The sequence below is a fragment of the Apteryx mantelli genome, chromosome 2, assembly GCF_036417845.1.
Source record: "Apteryx mantelli isolate bAptMan1 chromosome 2, bAptMan1.hap1, whole genome shotgun sequence".
Lineage (NCBI taxonomy): Eukaryota > Metazoa > Chordata > Aves > Apterygiformes > Apterygidae > Apteryx > Apteryx mantelli.
In genome coordinates this window covers 102,564,257-102,569,830 of record NC_089979.1, presented here as the reverse complement: position 1 = coordinate 102,569,830, position 5,574 = coordinate 102,564,257, and positions in this window count along the sequence as shown.

Sequence of the window (5,574 nt, the reverse complement as noted above, 5' to 3'; positions counted from 1 at the left end):
TGCAAACTGAGAGGGCAACACCTAATTCAGATTCTGCAGCACCACTGGAGGTTGTTCTTCCTGCTGCTCCCTTTAACTTTATAGATTAAACAGATCCTAAGGAGTAGCCTAGAAGTTAGCCATCTAATTTAAGTTAGGTCCATCTAAACAAGATGGAAACCCATCCTTTTGGACCAGAACCAAAATATCTGTGATAAATTTATGAATAGACATCATGAGAAGGAAATTATTAGCTGATCAGTAGTGGACTATAATCTATTAATGTCACTTAACCTCAGAAAGAACCTAACAATTATAAACTCAGTGTTTATAAGGAAATAAAATAGTACCAGCCATTGCCTGGGTGTCATCTGGAACCTTCTACATACAATACTAGGTTCGTAATACGAAAAAAAAACAACAACACTTGGAATAAGTACAGAAAAACAGGGAAAAGGAAGGAAAGGGATTATAAGTGCATTATAAGTGCATCTGCATTATAAGTGGAAAACTGAAATGGCTTGTGTTTGTGTAATGAAGCAAATGCTTAGAGGAAAGAAAAAATGCTTTATATAAATGCAAGAGGAGAAAGGCAGAGGAATTTAAACATAAAAAAGGAAAAAAAATCTGTAAGACAAAGGGTTGGATTGACATAGGTATAAATGATTAGAGATGAATAAAAATGATCATGGAAATTACAAGCTTTTTCATTACAAGTGAATCTCTAGAGAAATATTATGTTATAAATGGTGGGGACAAGAAACTGAACAGATTTTAAAATCAAAATTTCAGAACTGTATTAAAGGAAGTAAAAGATTTGTTTGCATGCAGTCAGAAAGAACTTGAATCCGCAGCCTGGATGTTCGCTTCTAGACCTGTGTTGTTGTTCTTCTGACAGTTTTTCTTTCTACCTAGTACATCTTTCACTGTTCATCTGTGGTCTGAGCCCGGTTTCAAAAAAACCTTGTTTACAGAGGTCAGTTGAACTGAAAGTTTGAATGGCAGTTCAAAGGGATTCAACACAGTTGCTCTTCAGGGGCTTCAGGTGTGCAAGAACAGTTTCTTTCTTTTCTCTAATATTTCTCTCTCTCTCTCTCTCTCTCTCTCCAACTAACCTTCACTCACAGCAGAAGTATAAAAGACAAGACCAGGGTGGAATGAGCACAGAGGAAAAAAAGCAGTTGTAAGAAGACAGATGGAAGAAAGGCATTCTGAAGAACTGGAAATGTAATAACAAAATGTGGCAAAAAAGTCCCTATAAACACCCCTGACCAGAAAATACACAATGTCAATAACCACTAACTTTTATGTTACTTAAAAAGGTGTTAATCTGTAGTCTTGGAGTCAAAAATTCATTCTCACATGGCTATAATTTTTCTTTCGCAGTTTCTCTTTAGTTTCCCAGCTTTGCAGCTGAACCTAAAATAACGTTAGGTCACAGTTAATGACCAAAGGTAGCCAGTCACTTCATACAGCTTAAATCAATGCATGGGTCTGGTCTGTAAAGAGGATCATGGCCCTTGCCTGAATTTTCTTTTAGGTTTCAGAATAATGTACTGACTTAATAGTTGCTTGCACATCTGATGAGTCAGCATTAGCATACACAATAACTAAGCTTCTTACTTCTGTTGCTATGCATCATCGAACCCTTTATGATTTGCATTTGTTTTGGGGATATAGGGAAATTTTCAGCTGGCTAATGACAAAAAAGACAGATATCAATGTCCTTATTATGAGGTTCAAAGTAGTATGGAATTCAGTGGTCCATTTCCTTTTGAATGCATGTTTTGATCCTCCTGTTATAATTAGTATTTCAGACTTAACTACTTTTTTGCAAAGACCTTTCAAATTACCCATCTGTTATTTCACAAAACATTCAGCACATTGTAGAGACCACTAGAGCACTGGTTTTTAATCTGTAGGCGATAGACTCCTGAGGACAGGATTGGGAGACTGGAGATACTAAAGCATATGACAAAGACTGCTAATCTAAGAAAACACGTACCTGAGACTGGGCAATATGGAAAATTTTTGAACAGGTCCAGAAAATCCATAGAGAATGTTTAGGGTTATAAAATATTGTGGGTTGGGTTTTTTTTGGTGTTTTTTTTCTTTTTCCCAGATCAAAAAGTTGAAAATCACTTTAACAGCAATACTGTATGTTACTATTGTGTTGCCATTTGGTCAAGAGGAAAAACCACAGACTCAACAAAGGCTAGAAATCAAATGCTCTGTCCTCCTGAACAACAAGAACATAATATTAATAATGAAGACATATTTATTCTTTATAGCCAATAATTCATTTTGCCCATGAAAAGCAATATATCCCATTTCTTCCAAAATATTATTACAGCTCTTAGTATATTCCTCACACAGACTATTATTATACAGACCCTTTTTAGGATGTCTCAGCTGCAGCTAGTGAAGAACAAAGCCTAGAACAAAGCTAGTAAACATCCCAGGCTGAGACATCCAAAATTTTCGATCCTTCATTGAAGGATCGAAACAATTTAATTTAAATAATTTAAACAATTTAAACAATTTAATTTAAACAATTTAAACAGGCTTATGACAGGAAGAATATAGGCTGCAGCACTGTAACATGGAAGCAGGACGACAGCACCACCAGCATATGGCATATACCACACCAGCTACTGCTACAAGTTCAGGGGAGTCTTGATATCAGGATGCAAGAGCAGTACCTTTATCTGTGACATCACATATTCACAATGCACAATTAAATTCTGCTACAGGTTTCCTATAAGTTTCACCCGTGAAGGGCCCTGATTAAAAAAACACGCTCACTGCAGTAAAGTTGTCTGTTTCTACCACCTTGTATTCCAGTGTCTGGGTTAGCAGGGAAGAGCTCAGTAAAAAAATGTTTCAGAAGTTTTGAATTCACTTAAATTTTAATTAAAATTTGAATAGAATCTTTTTAATGATAGAAGATGAAGTAGGGGATTCTAATTTGTTAGGTAAAATTTGCACACTAGAAGTTTTAAAAAATGATGTAGTTAAGGTTATGTAGTGTTATTAAGGGAAATTCACTTTTACTTTACATCCTGTGACAGATGCAATGAGGATTATTACTGTATGTTCAGTGTCATATACAAAAGACCTTAAAACTTGCCTGTTAAACAATTTTATTTCCTAAAGATTAGTCCTGCTCATCAAATGCTGCATTGTTCCCCATCTTCTATATTTTTATTCTTTTCACATTGTTCTTCTGAACAGCTTTTGAATATTGTTTCAGGGCTGTTGTTTTACACTGACAGAAATTCTTGGAACAGAATTGTTTTTCAATGCATTGCTAGAAGATGTTCATTTAAGGCAAACAGTTGCTTGGATAGTTTCCCCTGTTGACTGATTGACAACAATGCTGAAGAAAGGATTTGCTTTCAAGATTACTGTTTCACAGTCAGAATGCTTGCCAGATCCAATAAATCTGCATTTGCACTTAACTGCTCCTTGCATCTTTGCTTTCTGGGCTACAGAACAAATTTAGAAAAGCAAACTTCAGCTAAAAGCTCCATCAAACTAGTACACAAACCATTATTTCTAAAGTTGCCTTTTTAGACTTTAGTTTTAAAATAATTTGCACACCATCAACAATGGTAATTTGTTGTGCTTTCTAAGGTTGCAACTTTCCACTCCACATGATCTACACACCTCTGTGCGGTTTAGGAATAAAATTAGTGAATCAAAAATGTCGTACTAGTGAGGAAGAGGGGGAGATGGTATCACCTTATGCCGCCTCACTCAGGGTAAAATTCTCTTTTACAGCTGTGTTGGTGAGATAGAAGTCCCAGTCTCCACTTTCCATTAACTGTCAAAAGTGAGAACTATGCAAAGCAATTCAGAGAATCGTTCAGAGCCGGTCATGTTAATAAGAAGGGAGGTCAAGAGCCATCTACCATGCAGTCTCCTCTCTCTCTGCTTGGAGCTCCTTCGACCCCTCCATTCTCTTCCCTAGTTCACAGGTATCAATTTTCACAATCAATTTTTACAAGATCATTTTGGATGTTGAAGGGCCATGGCAGGTGGAGCTCTTTTTATCAGGCTTTATGGCCTGTAGACAGGTAGGCTTCCATGTCATCTTGACAGTCAAACAGGACCATCCATAAAACAACACATCCAATCCAATATGAGACACCTTTAAAACATCTGTCTCACAAAGGTCATTTATTTTTGTTTTTGTTGTCATTGTTTTTTAATATCTGGCTCTTGGGGTCAGCAGATGTTTCAGACTGAAGTTTTCAGAGGTACTTTGAGCAGTGGGACCTCTCAATTGTGCAATTTTGAATATTCATAAAATGCTTCAGTTTCTTTCTCCACCTCCACAGTAGGTCACTTAAAAAGTTTTCAGTCTTTAGCTAATCCAGGAAGCATTTGCTGTACATTCTGTACAATGGTTATGTTGTACAAATGCCTTCTTTCCTTACTTTCCTCTAAGTCAGTTTGGCTGTATCTCAGAGAAGAGCATTTTCTTCAGAGATAGAAACACTACAGTTGATTTTAACAAATTCTAGTATATCTGTACACTACCCAGACTAAAGATTGGAGGCGTAAGACCAGAATCTGATAAAAGCAGTATCAGCAGCGAGAAGCTGTGCTTTTTCAGACAATTTTACTTTAATTTAAACAATTTACCTTTGTTTTTTGGACTTTTTTCCCCTCAAGCAAATAAAAGGTTGAAAAATCAACAGAAGAAAAGTTTTTTGATGGATGCAGACAGATTAGACTGTATTGTTTCTCTCTACTGCTACATTTTAATGCTCCTAATACATTCTGCTGCTTTTCTTTTGATTTTCAAATACAGTTTTGTTGTTTCTCAGATTTAATTTTAAACCTATTTTCCTGCCTCCACTTCGCCAATACATTTTCTGTTTATAGCTAGAAAAAAGGTAGAAACCCATGGCCAGGACTCATCTGAATCACAAACTGATAGCAGAGAAAGAGAGAGTCTATCTAACCCTGGGAAATATGCTTATATGCAGAAATTTTTTCATAGCTCAAACTGTGATAAGAAGTCAAAACATCAAAAATCTGAAAATATGCCATTTAAATAAATTCAGCATACCGTGTTTGATTTTGACCAGGTATTTCTTTTATGTTGACATAATTTGGCTGGATTTTAAAAGAAAAAGTTATTTAGAACTGAACAAGTAAATCTCTTACTCTAAAAAGATCAAATCAGATATTTTTATAGCCTAAAAAAAATCATATCTTTTAAACAGTGATTAAAACCCACACTTTCCTGCAAGATGTTTTGGTTTCATGTTTGCCGTTTTCCCTCTTAAAAGCAAGGAAGCCTTTAAACAGTCCTTTCCTAGTATTTCTGGGCTATTATCTGCTTACCTCTTTAAAGGGAACTATGCATAGTTGTCTTTCCTAATCCGAAGCCAGGTCAATCTTCCTCTGTCAGGGTACCTGTTATAGTGGAATAGCATTTCTGCAGAACCTGGAATGGAAAAGTCCATACACTGATTACAAAAGCTTACACTATATGTCACTAAAATAGTCCCAATTCAAACTTTTTCTGTAATTTTCATGTTTGCTTTGGGCTTTTTTTCCCCCTCTTTTCTCAGAATGACA